The 16,016-nt window shown below is 44.1% G+C and overlaps 1 protein-coding gene across 1 annotated transcript in view; it reads left to right on the forward strand.

Annotated features, from left to right (window-relative positions):
* Window positions 1–2,652: 2,652 nt before the first annotated feature.
* LOC117757728 overlaps window positions 2,653–16,016 on the forward strand; it is a 50,357-nt gene continuing 36,993 nt past the window's right edge. Inside the window, exon 1 of the mRNA XM_034579109.1 lies at window positions 2,653–3,465. The gene's annotated coding sequence lies outside the window, so the exon portion shown is untranslated. The remainder of the gene's footprint in view (window positions 3,466–16,016) is intronic.

A 16,016-nucleotide genomic window follows, 5' to 3' on the forward strand; every position in this document is an offset into this window, starting at 1 on the left:
CTCCAATGATAGAAAATATTTACATTGACTCCAAGTTGACGAGAGATTCTCAAATCATGTGATTATTTATATATTTTGTTTTCTATCCACCAACCTACCAATTATTGAACTATACACACAAATTAAGGTCACTATGCCCCAGATAGCTTTCCTGCCTTCTGAGGTGGATCGCTGTGTTTACGCCCCCGGTGCCAGCAGATGCTCTTGTAGACGAGCAGGCGACGGTGCACATATGTGAACAATGCCACCAGTTGCGGTGGATGGAAGCTCCCTGGTCGTCTGCCAGCATGCGGAGGGAAAGGGGGTGGAGAGGGCGGACTGACCGAGGCACAATGAAGGGTGTGCGCCGTCTCCGGGGGTGGAGGTGGAGGCGGTGCATGGTAGGCGGCGAAGCCGGGGGGGGTGGTAAGTGGAGATAAAGCCCAGACAGATGGGGCAGACAATGAGGCACGGACACACACCCTGCATGTCAACAACAGCCCCCCAGGCCTCCTTCAAACTTTAACTATCCCTTTATCTCTCCCCATGTGCCAAAGTTTCTTTACATTCTCACTTATGTGCCAAGTTTTTTTTTTTCAACTTAAGCTCAATTGAAAAAAAAAAAAGAAAGCTAAATAGTTTGCTCTTAGTTCTATTTTTGCGCCACAAGGACCTTTTGTTCACATTCTCCAAACAAATCAAACTTTCTTCCTCCTCCTGTTTGTTCACTGGCCCTCCTCCTTTTCCTCTTCCCCTCTTTATTGTTCCCCCGATATGATAAGGCGAAACCAAGATGCAGCTGCAAAGTGACAACAGGGCGGGTGTGAGAAGGTAGTATAGATTGATGGATAGATATGGACAGGCATAGCTGTCACCTGTTGGGCCGAAACCTCCTTGTTTGGGTAGCTGATCCCATCTCCTGTTTCTCAGGTTTCAACAAACAACCTCAGCTGTCGGAGAGTCGCAGAGCTCTGTGTCTCCCTCCATCCGTCTCTCATCCATCTCTCACTGCTCCCGATCACAAAGAAAGGTCGACTTTCATCAGCACGCTCGGCCTCAGCGGCTTTGAACGCCTCCTTAGAGAATGTTTTGGTTTAGACATCTGTGGGATGAGGGATAGAAGTTGCCAACAAACTAGGAACCTATATCATAACAACCATTTTTTACTAAAATCGTAAACTCAAGACTCATAGCAGGCAAGAAAAGCGTGTGCTGATGAGCGTCACAGTAAAAAATGCTGAGATGACAATGTGAGGTGATTAAAATAATGAACATACTGTAATGATCACTGTGATCCCATGTGACTGGTGATAAATTGTGTCCAAAACACACCCACAACCATTTAGATCAGCTATTAAATGTACAATCATCTCTGTGCATGTTTTTGTGTCACATGCGAACACAAACGCACCAGCCACGACCACGTGAGCATGCAAACGTGGCTGCCTTGCAAATATGTATAGTGAACCATCTGTGAAAAGGTCACACTCGGTGGGATTCTTTGAGGGCGAGGTGCAGGGGGGACAGGAAGCCCAGGGGAGGCGTTCACACCCTCATTCCACACCGATAACCACCGATCCCAGCACAGAGAGAGGGATGAGTTCTTTTCTCCACAACTGTGACCTCTGACCTGCCGGCGGAATCAGCGGAAAAGGCCACTGTATCAGTGTGTCACCAAAACAAAAAGACAGAAGTTAGAAGTAGTAGAGAAAGAAAGAGTAATACGAGAAATATATACCCTTAAAAAACTGAGGGGTATAGTAATGTGAATAGTGTTTTTTCTTACTTCAGTGAATCTGTAAAAGGTAGAAAAGAACTAACTTTTAACTATATCCAAGCCATAATAGTTTAAAGGTTTGGTGTGTAAGATTTAGGTGAAAGGGATCTAATGGCAGAAACTGAATATAAAATAATCCTAGAGATGTTTCCACCAGTGTGTGATTATCTGAATTATACAAATTGTTGTTTTCTTTACCGTAGAATAGGCCATTTATACTGAAATACTTTATATTTACATCAGGAGCAGGTCCTCTCTACGGAGGCTGCCATGTTTTTTACAAACTCGACAACCTTAACACGTTTTGAGTTTTTATGACAACGGAAGGTTTCCACAGGTTCTCTTTCATGTTTGGACGGGGAGGGTGAGTTGAGGGGTGTTCAGCTGCAACATGCACCTCCACCACTAGATGTCACTGCATTCTACACACTGAACCTTTAAAGTGTAAAAAAGCTACCAGTGGAATTTGGGTTATTTTGTCAATCTTGTAATTTATTTTTCTGATTAAGCTGCACAGAAATATACAAAAGCTTAAGTCATTCAAGGTCATTGAAAGTGGCTGTTTGTTCCCTCTATTTATCGTCTTGACAACTGGTTTCGCACGTCAGGCCGTAGAATGTGTAACTTGTCTGCGTTGGACGTGACTCATGTCCAGTCACATCCTGCTGACGTCTTCGCACAGGCCTGGGCCTTCCACATGTTGCAGTGTATTGCGAAATACATGGCAAGGTTTGACAATGTAGTAGTTGAATATTTAGAATATTTTTAATAGATTCTTGGATATGAAGCAGGATTTCAGGGTTTTTATTCGTTTGTTTGTGGAAAATGTGTGTATGAAAAGGTATTTATACAAATGTGTGCACCAGTATAACACCTGTTCACCCAATATGACCCGACCTTCTGTGTGGGGTGTTTTTGGGATGCATAGCAGACAGAGTGCGTGTGATGCAACATCTGTATCTTGTACCATCTTATGTAACAGCAACACTCATGATAGCGGTGACGTTTTCCAACGTGCCCTGAAGTGGCCTCCTCAAAGCAACAGGTGTTAGTGTGTGTTGATACGTGTGTGTATAAGAGCATACGTGTGTGTGTGTGTGTGTGTGTGTGTGTATATGCACAAGTGCTACTGTCGAAATCTTTACATCTATTTCTGTGATTAACTACCACAGAAATACTAAGTACTCCAGTGGTGAAACCAGTCCATATATGGTAATTGTCTCTTCTTGATCCATGTTTAGTAGAATCATATTTAATTGTATTGTGTATACAGGGTTTGCAAATGGTCTACAACAAATTATTCAATATGATTTATAATTTCTTAAAATATACAACTGATCCATTTAAATTAACTTTTAATCTTTTTCAGTTCAGGATGTTTTTGTAACACATGTCCAGGGACTACAGATAAAAATAGTCTCTTGGCTAAACCAAGAAATCAATTAAATAGAAAATAAATGATTGTGCCATTCTGTAGAAACTTTGCCAAACCAGCTTAGTGACACAACGTTAGTGTCACTGGTGTTAACCCAGCTGCCCTAGTGCCTGTGTCATGACAGCAAATAGACTGTGTCAACCTGCAGATAGTCACGTCCTCACTGCAATAGACACTATGTTACTTCAAAACATAATATTTTACTGTATTGGTGTAAACTAGTATATGCTTTTAATTCACCTGCCTTGTGAGTGAAGAGTTAAAGGAAATGCAGGTGAGACCTAAACCACTCAGTTCTCTGTCTGCTCCACTTTCCATTTGTTTCATTTTTTTGTACTTCAGGATATAGAGAACAATATTGAAAACCTCTATTGCGGCTGAGCGCTGAAAAAATGTCATTATTGCTGTAATAAAGATCAACGTTATTTCGGTGCTTGAGTCAATATTTTGCTGCTGAGCGAGATGAGATGAGATGAGAAGTCGTGGAACTGGTTTGAAGGTTTTTTTTTTCTTTCTTTCCACTTCAGCTAACAGTGAGATACGAGCAGTGCAAATCAATTCTGACAGAAAAAAAGGTAAATGACCAGAGGGGAGGAGACAACAGGGAGAAAGTCTGTGTCTGTGTCTGCTCGTGTGAGTAAGAGAAGCTACGCTGACGTCACCCAGAGGCAGCGATATGATGAAACCTACAACATGACGCACACACAAACTCCTCCATGTTCTTCCTCGGTAATCAAAACACTTCCCACTCCATAATCAAAAGTTAAGGATCGCATTTGAGCGTTGGGTTTTTGTGCGACTGATCCAATAATTCAGCAGCTCCTGCGCTCACTCCCTGCTGTCAGTGTGTATTTATGAAGCCATCACTTGTAATCAAAGATCACCTATAATCACTGAGTATTCGGTTCTCTGCCAAATCCCAGGGTGATTATCTTTCATTACAGCCTGATTTCGGGGAAGAGTTTGAAAAAGTGCATCAGCGCAGATACAGCAGCAGAGAGGTGGGGGGGGGGGGGGGGGGGGGGGGGGGACTGAGAGAGCGAGAGGCCCAACTGGTCAGTGAGGTCATGGAAACTTGCTTTTTTTGTGTGGTTTATCGAGCAAAGCAATGCGGGCCATTTGGACGGAGGAGCTTTAGGTCAAAGTTCAAGAGGTCAGGGGAGCGGTGAGGAGGTATAAGCACATCCACCACACAGGCACACATGCAAACGTGGTTTCTGGAGTTTCTGCAGCCTCAATGTGTACAGTCAGAACTCCCAACAGATGCAGCATTGAGTCATTACATGGTGTCGGGGCAGATGTGACTGAGCAGGTGGGCCCCGCCTGCTAAAAGAGGATTAAGAAGTAAGACGTGTGTGTGTGTGTGTGTGTGTGTGTGTGTGTGTGTGTGTGTGTGTGTGTGTGTGTGTGTGTGTGTGTGTGTGTGTGTGTGTGTGTGTGTGTGTGTGAGTGAGTGTGTGCGTATCAATGGTAATGCGACCTTGTCCTGAGCAACAGCCTCGGCAGGAAAACTGTTTCTGCTAAAAAGAATCGGAGGAAGTACACAATGCACTCCCCACAGACGCACACATACACACTGATATGGTGTGAGAGGATTATACGCACACACAGGCTGAACACAAACCATTCTACCGTGCTCGGTCTGCCCGTGACAACTCGAATCATCTTGCTTGTCAGTCAGAAGCAGAACGTATATACACACACACACACATGCAGGCAAACACACACACACACACACACACACACACACACACACACACACACACACACACACACAGATTACAATTACATGTGAAAACTGCAGTTCCAATCATCTAAAGTAGGGCACTGCAGCACCCGTCACTCAAAGGTGTCACACAGCGGGACAGCGCTCAATGAAAAGTGCTGTGCAATTACTGGCAAATACTCAGCCGCCATCGCCGTCCACCTCTGTCTTTCTGTGTGGAACCAGCTTCCACCGGACACACTGAAGGGTCATGATCAGTGCATGAATGGAGAGGACGCCACCCATAGATGGCTCCAGGCAGGGGGCCTGCCGGTGCTGTAGCTACCCCTGTGATAGCACCAGTAAGAAATGTCTGTGATTTATTGTTGTTTTTAATGTGTGAATACTGTAATTAATGATGGGGTAATAGGCCATATTGAAGAAAACTAAACTCTGAGATTTCGAGAATAAAGTCGAAAATATTACTCAAATGAAGTTCCATTTCATTATTTGTGAAACTTAACAAGATGCTACACATTCCTCATTTCAACACAGGCGACACACTGATCTGGAAACATACACCTACCATAAATTTATTCTGGTAATGTTACTACTTTTTTCCCCTCCTAATATTAAAACGTTTATTTTTGTAAAATTACAACTCTGTTCTTTTAAAAAACATATTTTTTGTGATTCTATGAATTTACATTTAATTTAAGCACAACTATATTTTTGTAATATTAATAAAAGATTTTAACTATGTCATATTTACATATTTAGTATGTCTTATAACTTTATTCTTGTAATATCCAATATTTATTTCCCTTTTAATGAACATATAACTGTTGTAATACTTTATAATTACAAAAATGATTAAATACATCAGTCAACAACAAGTACTTTTAGACCAATAAAAAAACAGAAAGACAACACAGGTGACCGGAAGTAGCCAATGAGAGCAGCGCACGCGTTGAACTGTTGACCCTGTTACTTCCTGTTTGCCAGTACGCGATTTCTGTGGGAAATTAGCCTCAGATGGACTCAGCACGTGGGAATGAGGGTGAAACCGAAAGTAACAGTGGGTGTCACTGACCGGGACCACCAGGGGCTGGAGGCTGGAGGTGAGGAGGAGGAGGCGGACCTGCACCTCCACCTGCCCGGCCTCAGCCCTGTGACAGCTAGCGAGGAATGCTAACGTTGCTAACGTAGCAATTAAGCCTGTTAGCTGAGAGCTAAGTTTCCCATGGCAGCGGTGGGGACTCGAACCAGGGACCTTCACACTGAACCACAACAACATTGTTGGTAAGTGCTTGGACATGTCTCCCTCTGCTTCACGTTGTCAATGTTATATGTTTAGTAATTGAGCTACATTCTGACTCCCTGTGCAGCCTGATTATGGGATGTTTTACATTCAAAGTAGACTTGGCCACAAATCATATCAACATCTAATAAGAGTAGATATTGAAAATGATCACGATTTATGTGACATTATTATTATTGTTATTGTTTAACACTTGATAAACAGCAAAACATTTTATAAATCTGAGCTCGATGAATTATGTGTTACACCTCCTCACTGTGTTTGCACAATGAATAATCAATATATCTTGAACCTTTGTTATAGTTATGAACATTATCTTGTACATCTTGCATATCTTTCATATATGTCCCATATCTCGCCTTGCGTTCAACAGAACAACATTGCAACTGAACAAGTCCTGCATGTGTGTGTGTGCGACTGCGTACATGTGTGCACGTGTGTGTTTTGAGGTTTTGCAGTAGAACTTCAACTGTGGTTATTACTGTCATTTTGAAGTCACAGAGGAAACTGCTTGAAAACAGTTACATCCTCTAAAAGTCTCCGTCGCATGTGCAAATATTTTTCTCTGTGAGTTCAAATGTACTTTTACACATGTCTGACTATTTTCCACAACAAGGTGCACAGTTGGTCGGTTGTTTTGCAATAACACCTGCATAACAACAGTAAAAAAAATAAAAACTCTGGCACCTGAAATACCCGTCTGTCACCTCTCCTAGAGACGGTTGCATCACCCTGGTGAATGGGGACATTACTGGCTTTATTTACCGTCACTGATGGATGAGCTATTACATGTTCTGTGGAAACAGGCCAATTTGTGATGGGTTTGTTATGTTCACAGATGAACAGTTCAAGCACTGCTGGTTATTTTTGATACGGCACAGGAGCCAGATCTGACTAAAACACCGTGGGTTTAATTATCATCCTGACGAAAGGCAAACTCTGGAAGATGTCAGGACCCACTTTTCCTGACATAGTCCAGAGTTCATGTCAGAAAACAGCTCATGATGATTCTGTTTTTCACTAACGAGAATCGTTCATGCAGGCATCATGGCTCTGTCGCAAAGAAATGTCTCAGAATCGAATGTTTTCCATCCACACTTGTGTTGTGTAGGAGGTTTCCAGATGTTCTTTGCTAAAAGAAACTCTGAGAGGTTCATTTTTCTGAATGGAAATTGAATGGTTACTGTTCATATATCATCAAATGTTCCTTATTCTGAGAATTAAGGAATATTTCGATTCCTGTAAATGGTTTCAAATTACTGGCCTTCTATGGGTCATTGTTTAGTTTTGATTGTGCCCCTACAAAATGGACGTGTAAGATATTAAGGACACTCACCAGCACCTTTATTGTATCTAATTATGAGGAATGAGAGGGTGAAAAGGAGAAGCAGATGCTGTTTTGTACCCTCGTCTTCCCCACCTCCACACAACTCCTCATTTAGACCATTGACTCCGCAGACTTGAATGTTTTGACGGGCTTCACGTGAGCTCGAGGTGTTTTCTTCCCCCCCCCCCGTCCGACACGTCTCAGCTTTTCAGACTGTCAGACAGAGAAAGTTAACAAAAGCAACAAAGCAACAAAAGAGAAAAAGAAGAAATAGTGTGAGGGAGGATACCAGCACCTGCGTTTCTCTGCCTTTGGAAAGTACCCCCTCCTACACTCACACACAGACACACACAGACACACACACACGCACTCACGGACTCCTGTGTAGAAAAGTGTTGCGTTTCACCCTCATCACCATAGATACCCAGTAGAAGTTCTCCAAAGGGCCCTCGCAACCCACAAAGTAGCCAAGGCCGCGCCATTCTGCGTAACCGCCGGCAACAATACTCACACTTGTTTGGGCCGAGCCGTTTTGTGGGACTCCCTTTTGTTTATTAGGATGAAGAGAGCGAGGCGGAGTGAGGCAGGCTGAAGGGTGAGGGGGTAAGAGAGTGTGTGTGTGTGTGTGTGTGGGTGTGTGTGTGTGTGTGTGTGTGTGTGTGGGTGTGTGTGTGTGTGTGTGTGTGTGTGTGTGTGTGTGTGTGTGTGTGTGTGTGTGTGTGTGTGTGTGTGTGTGTGTGTGTGTGTGTGTGTGTGTGTGGGAGGGGGTTTTATGCTGGTTGTAGACACTTTCTCGGGGCAGCGTGGGCAGAGACAGAGGGGGCACATCTGAGGCTTCTCCACAAAGAGGCCTGAAGCAACAGTGTCTGGACGTGTCTCTGCGGAGTCTGTACCTGTGTTGTGTTTGTTTGGGGTTTAAACTCACAGCCTCCCTCCCCTGTTTTTCTTTTATTTTACCCCTTTTCCCGGCTGTAACTCAAATCCCATGTCTCTCTCTCTCTCTTTGGCCTGACCTATAATCCCCCTATCCTTCAATACCCCACTGGCCCATTGTCCCAGAAGCCACACACTGAATAACACACACACATACAAACACACATGCACACACACACAGCCCTGCAGCCTGCGCCATTGTCCTGCCACTGCTGGCCTAAGTCCTAATGCTGCATTGGACTCATGCCCATGTAAACAAGCTCCCTGTGTGTGTGTGTCTGTCTTTCTGCCTGCCCGTCTGTCTGCCTGCACTTCTTCTTCTTCTGCATCTATTCACGTCACCGTCATCGCTCTTTTCATTTTATTATGCCGCTCTCTGCTCTCCTCCTCCTCCTCCTTCTCTTCTGTCTCCATGTCCGACTCCTCTCCCGCTCCGCTCTCTCCCTGTCGATGCCGCTGTGCTCTCTAAGCTGGGCTGAGCAATTAGTTAATGTACCCTCCACCCCAGGGGTGATTCTGGCATGGCCGACCAGCCGAGTGCTTGGCTTCGTCTGCGAGTGTGTGTGGTGTTGGCACCGCCGCCGAGTGGGGTTTCTGGGCTAACGGCGGCCTGTCCAGAATGTTTTTGGCGCTGGCAGCCTTTTGGACAGCCCCTCACCTCTTCTCTCTCTCTCTCTACACATCCACTCAAGCATCGTAGGCCGCCCTCGGTCCGGAGCTCGAGTAAACAGCCTTTTAATTACCACGAGGAAAAGACCCAAATGTCTCAGAGATCAATTCACTCCAATTTTTAGCCTTTACTTATTGATTGTACTGTGAGGTTTGGCCCTTGTAAGACATTGTTGCCTCAATGACCATTCGTTTATTTTGGCTTCCAATGGTTTGAGGAAATACTTAGAATCTAAATAAACCAAACAGATACATTTGAGGCTGTGCTTTTATTCATGGTTTAATTCATGGCTTTGGGGACATTTCAGCATGAATTATAATTGGCCTAAATAGCAATAATAACATGCAGTGACAGGAGGTAGATGTCCAGGCTCATCACGCTGTAGTCTGGATGTAAACTCACAAAAAAACATATATAGGCTACACTTGATTCATATATTATTATCTCTGCTAAGGAGGTAATGTTTTTGTCTGCATATCTTAAGTTTGTGTCCCTAGTTTACTTAAATTTTGTATCTCATGCACACATTATTATTCACATAATTATGTATGCGTTCAATTCTGATCTGTGTGGACTCATGCCAGACTCTGTGCTTGTTTTTACCACATACTCCCTTTTATAAAACAAAAGTAACCTAATTTATTCACAAGTTCCAGTCAAGTCGACTCTCCGTGCCGCAGTTTAATCTCAGCCCTGCTCTCGTTGCCTTTCAAGCTACGTTTGGTCCTGCGAGGGTGTGAAAGGTCTGGCAGGCGCCTTGCTGGACACCTCTGTACTTTTCTAAAGGCTTGAAGGACGCCCAGCATGCACATCCACTCGGTGCGAACAACAAAGGGAAAGAGTGCGTCACAAATGGACACCAGCATGGACAAGATGGAGCTCTGCGTACCGCGGGGGATGAGTGGTTATGCCTGCGAGAGCTTGTGTGTGTGTGTGTGTGTGTGTGTGTGTGTGTGTGTGTGTGTGTGTGTGTGTGTGTGTGTGTGTGTGTGTGTGTGTGTGTGTGTGTGTGTGTGTGTGTGTGTGTGTGTGTGTGTGTGTGCGCGCATGATTGATCGTCAGCTGAATCCCATTAACAGGCTAAGGGACCAATCAGAGCATCTCATGTGGATGTGGCTGTGGATGCAGCCGATTCCAAATATCTCCATCTTTGTGTAATACGCCTGTGATGCCAAGTTGTGCCCTTGGCCGTCCCTCCTGCTACGTGGGTGCAGGCTTTAACCTCCTTTTTTTTGTTGCCTTGGCAGCATTAGGTCATGGCTGTGCACAATACTTGTAGACAGCTAATGGCCAATGGCTAGGTCAAGTAGTGGGATGCGGCTCTTGTGTGTGCGCGTAACAATTAGCGCGTGCACGTTCGTCTGAAATGTAATGCAACCAAGCACAGCCAGAAGGACAAAAGACGAGACAGCAGCTCGACCTTTCACCTCCCTACCCCCATCCTCACACGCACACACACACACACACACACACACACACACACACACACACACACACACACACACACACACACACACACACTCAGCAAAAATGTTTACTTGCTGCTGCTTTCCTAATTCTTCCATTTCATAAAAAAAAAAGATCAATCTGGATTTTCCGTGGCCTGAAAACCGCGGCGTGTATTCCCCGCCGCTCGCTGTGTAATTACATTTGTGCAGACAGACAGTGGGATGATTCTGACAGGACAGAGTTATATTTATATATTTCTGTTGTTATTCTCCTGCCCCATAGAGATATGACCCACTTCCACTGCTCAGTCTGTACGTCTGTCAGACTGCTTACTGCCGCGGCAGCATGTGCTCAACATAGATCTTTCACAGTGTGTTTGTGCTCGTGCGTCCTTAAGGTAAAGACATGGATCCAGAGGTCTCCTCCTGGATAGTGAGATCATTTCTTTTTGTTTTCAAAAATGCAGTGTCTTCTAAATACATCAATATTCAACAGTAAAAGCCCGACATCAGGTTATCATACGCTTCCACATTATTATCCTCTACGTGCTTTATTTTTGCATCAGAAAATGGAAATAACAGACACAATGGTTAACTTCTATCTCCTGTTGCAGACACTAGCACGACACATTTTGCTCAACGAACAGAATAAATATTATGCAGGGGATTGCAGGCTTACGTGGCTTCTAGGTTTAAATGTAGGAGCCATTTGGAGTTCATTTCAAGTTCGTTGTTGTACTGTTCTGTTGCCGCTGCATTGACCCTTTTTACCGACCAGCCGTTTAAATTTTCATCTCATCTTTCAGTGATTCATTTGATCCCATTGGATGTGAAGGTTTTACACACTCGTAGTCATTAGCTCATCGTGCAATAGGTTTGCGATGGTGTTTATGTGTGTCATCGTGTGTGTGTATGTGACGGTAAACAGGACTGTTAGCTTGTGGGGCAACATTAGGAACGAATATACACATCAGTGCACAACAGGGGGGAACATGGAGTTTCACCTTGTTTCTAAGAAATAGATGGACTAAAAAACCTGCCAGTGGTCAGTTCAATCAGTCTCTTGAAAGTTATTTTGATGTATGGCAGTGAAATAATTCTGTTGCTTTGCAAATTCTACTTTGTGTGTTTCATACCCTCCTTAGAAATATAATATATCTAATATTCCTGAGTGTGGGTTATATTTTCTGCGGTTTGTCCCGAGGTGGCATCTGCTCCGTTTCTGGAGGTGACAGAGAGGTAGCAGCAACCATGTGGGCCGTCTCAGTGCCCACATGCCTTCTCTGAGGACACACACACACACACACACACACTCCTGGCAGGACATACTCCCACACACCGAATGCCTCGTTACCTCACACGCACACGCATGCATGTACACACACAAACACTGCAGTTGTACACTCATAAACAAACCCTACACCTTGTGCGGTGCCTCTTCATCGACGCCGGAGCGTGAAGGGAACGAAAGGGTAGCAGGGGTAACGGTGTGTGCGCTGCCAAATCACCACATAATGCACTGTTCCTGGACGGTCCACCCTGCCGACCATATGGGCTCGACACATCAGTGGAGCAATGGACCCGACACACAGATACAAGCACATGTACGGCTTTAAACACGTGTAAAGATAAGAGCGCATTGTACTATGTCAGCATATTAAACACACACTTACACACTTTCTCAAGTGTTGCATTTCTTTAGGACGGCTGAACAATTTCTTCCTGAGCGTTGTGTGTTGGACGCACGTTGCGGTGGAAACAGGTGTTCGTACTATTGTCCCTTTCATCGCTGACAGCCTTTGTTCTGTGGGCGCTATCATCTGTTGAGGGGGAGTTGCATCTCCCGGTAATGTATTTCATCAGCTACAGCTGTATCGGACGCTCTCCATTGGTGTGGAAATGAGGGTCGTCAAGTCGCCAAGTAGCTCCTTCATCCATATTACAGAGACAGGGGGAGGGGGGCTGCTCATTTATTCCGGCTCAGGTGTGAATGTGTTTGTGTGTGTGTGTGTGTGTGTGTGTGTGTGTGTGTGTGTGTGTGTGTTAGTGTTTGTGTGTGTGTGTGTCAGAGAACGCAGAACATTAGGTTTTTTCCTTCCAACTCTCACCATGAGGATGGATGGTCCCATTACCGAGGGTTCTAACCCCTGACTGAGAGACTCAACCATCCCGCTGCACAATTGCCATAGAGATATAAGAAGATATGTCACTGGTGCAGATGTTGCTTGGGGGTGGAATGAGATTAGATTTCCATTACGCTAGTGAAAGAGACAAGAAGAAAATGTGGCGAATATTTTAGTCAAACTAGCTTTGGTCGAGACTTCAGTGTAAAAACAATCAAGGAGGCAGCCCAGCCAATGTGACCGAACCCGATCTGATCCCGAATATACTTTCAAATGTTTTGTCTGAGCCTGTCTGTGTCCACACTCTGTTGTCTTTCTGCATCCAAGCGACGACCTGCAGAGACGACAATCTGCTTCCTGTTAACACCTGCATGTGTGCCCAGTGTATGTGAATGGTCACTTGATATGCATTTTTAGGCGCGTTAGTATAGATGGAGCTTCTGATGTGACGGTAAAATCCTTATTTCATGAGGTATATTTGTTTTTTAAACCCTTTTTAAAACTAAAACATATGCGGCAGAAATATGTTATCCTCACTTCATAAATCCTTATATAAGGTTCTGCCCATTTATAATTGTATGGACACACTTATTTAATCCGTACTTATGTTTTCCACTTTTTAATTAGCAAGTTAAAGTTTTCAAAAACAATATATATATATATTGTTTTTTAGGCTATTTATTAGAGTTTTTGAGGTATTTCACTTCTATGTACGATAAATGTGTCACATGTAAGTGACGATAAATGTGATACTGATTTATTGTGTATTCCCGCAAAACTATCCGTCATGCATAGTAAAAATCTCCTTGGCAGCCATTTTCCGCTTTTGAATTAAATCAGTTTGCCGTAGCACAGCTTTTCCATCTGAGCTTGTTCAGCTGTCTTCATAAAATCTATAAGCTTTTAATACAGAATACAAGATTAAATATCAGAGATTTATTTGTTGTGTTTTGCCTTTTTTTGGAGGAGGATCTCCTAATCCTCAAACCTGATTGGTTTCATATAAGAGGCATTGGAATGGATGATGTTGTGAGCAGCTGGTTCCCTGTTTGTCTTCAAATCCTTCATCCCGTAGACAAACTGGCCCGAAACAGCCCAACAGTGTTTTTGTTTGAAGAACAAAAAAACTCAGCATTTCTCAACTTGTCTCTTTCAGCAAAAACACAATCCTGCATGACTCGAAGCTGATGGCGGAGTGTTGTTTAACAGCGATGTTCGCCCGCACCTAACACGTTATACTGCTTGTGCAGAATTTTATGCTGATGTCTCTGACATTCAACCCATTTTTCATAATGCTTGGATTCCTCTGACTGTTTGTTAGTGCTGAAGTTCACAGGAGAGGGAATTTAAATACCCCTATACATAATCATAGAGCAGATTCAAGTGTGCGCACGCTCCTGACCGGTTTGTTCTTCTCACACTCTGACAATCCACCGGCAAGTAAGCAAAACACAAATCCCTCTAGCTTAGCGAAAATTAAATTCAGTGGGAGGAAGTAGAAAAGGCAGATAATGGAATATCATAAATACAGAGTGATTCTATATTTCCCTCTCAATAATAGATGCTGCTGAGGGTGGCAACTTTCGTTTTGGGTTGTCCTGTTGATTCCGGTTGTGGGGGTGAGGATGTGCCTGTCTATCTGCTGGCATGTCTTATGTCCGCACCATACATCCTTCACCGCCTATAGAAATATATAAATCTTTCACAAGCACCTCACCTCCGTTCACTGCACATCCCACCACAAGCGGCACACATGAACCGTAACATATTCACTTAATGGCAGTTAGAATTAATGATGAGTGCATCCTCTAATTACTCTGTCCTCCTATAATTACTCTGTCTCAGTGGTTACAGTTATCAATCTCGTATATCGCTAAGCATGTTTCCCCTAATGCGAGGCGGCAGTGGAACAGAGGGAATACTCTCCAATTGGCACATGTGATTGGAAAAAAGGGAGAAGAAGAAGCGTTTGGCATCGTGCACTAATTTACTGGAACTGCAGTGAAACATGTCCTGTGGTGTTAAATTGAAGTCAAATTCGTGAAATCACACATTTCATGATTGAGTTTTAATCAGAACACTTGACCAAACATCAATGTTATAAAAACCACCTTAAATGACAGAAACCACCTTTGAGAAGGTAACTGGTCTTCCCAGTTATGCTTCAACCAGCCCTGCAGGTCGTCCCCATTTCTGGGGTTTTTACAAGACACGTGGACTGATTTCACCGTTCTTCTTTCTTGCCTGCAATCAAAGTGGGTGTGTAATCAAAGCATGATATGACCTGATCACATCTGTCTAATGTTGTGTTCATAACACATGAATCATCATGCCTGTGACAGGAGGAGTCTCACTTCTTCTCTGGTAAATGTATCACATAATCAGCTTCCTTGTGCTGTGAGAGAAGAAAAGCATTTTTTCTTTCAGTGTATTCAACCAGCTCCTGCCCAGCGGGAGGAAGCACGCTGTTAGAAACAATGCAATCCCCAATGGGTGTCACATGCTTCTCAGCCATGCATGCATCTGATACCTGAATCGCCTCTGGAGTCTTGGTTTCCTGCGGAGTTAGCACACGAAAACCCCCACCCGAGAGGGTGTGTCGCCTTCTTTTTGTTCCATTACTATACCTTGAAAAGCGGCTTTTAGCCCAGGGCACAAGTGAACCATCAGCCCTCCACCCACCATACAACTCCTTCTTAATAGTCGCATCTCCTCATACATGAGACCATAGTCACCTCAGCGTGAGGATAGTTACATATTCACAGGCTGAGGGACAAAGACGAAGAGACAGAGCAGGGTGGGGACAAAGGAGTGAAGGACGCAGAGAGAATACACAGAAACATGTTCTTTTTAAAAGTGTGTCTTTTGTTGTGGGAGGATGAGACACGATACACTGAAAAACCAATTACCTGTGATGTCGGAAGACGGGGGGACTTTGTGTCCGCATGTGCTTGTGTGTGTTCGTCGTGTAATGGTCACGTCAGCGCAGACGCCACTGCAGTGATTGCAAGTTTGTGCGATCGCCATCTGAGGTCGTTTGCTGCAATCATAACATAAGAACACACAGCCACCCACAAAGCACAGGTCTGAGCAGGAGTGAGTCAGTGGAAGAACAGCAGGAGAGCTGTTTACATAAGTCTGTCCAACGGTTGCCTCCTTTGGAGTCTGACGTTACATAATGCTGAACACGAGAGCACCCGCCTCAAACTGTAAATAACAGCAAAGCATCACGCAGAGAAAGACCATAGGAAGGAAACACACTGTAATCAACTGAACAGATTTACAGCAGCAATGTTTT

Source organism: Hippoglossus hippoglossus, chromosome 23 (genome assembly GCF_009819705.1).
Source record: "Hippoglossus hippoglossus isolate fHipHip1 chromosome 23, fHipHip1.pri, whole genome shotgun sequence".
Taxonomy (NCBI): domain Eukaryota; kingdom Metazoa; phylum Chordata; class Actinopteri; order Pleuronectiformes; family Pleuronectidae; genus Hippoglossus; species Hippoglossus hippoglossus.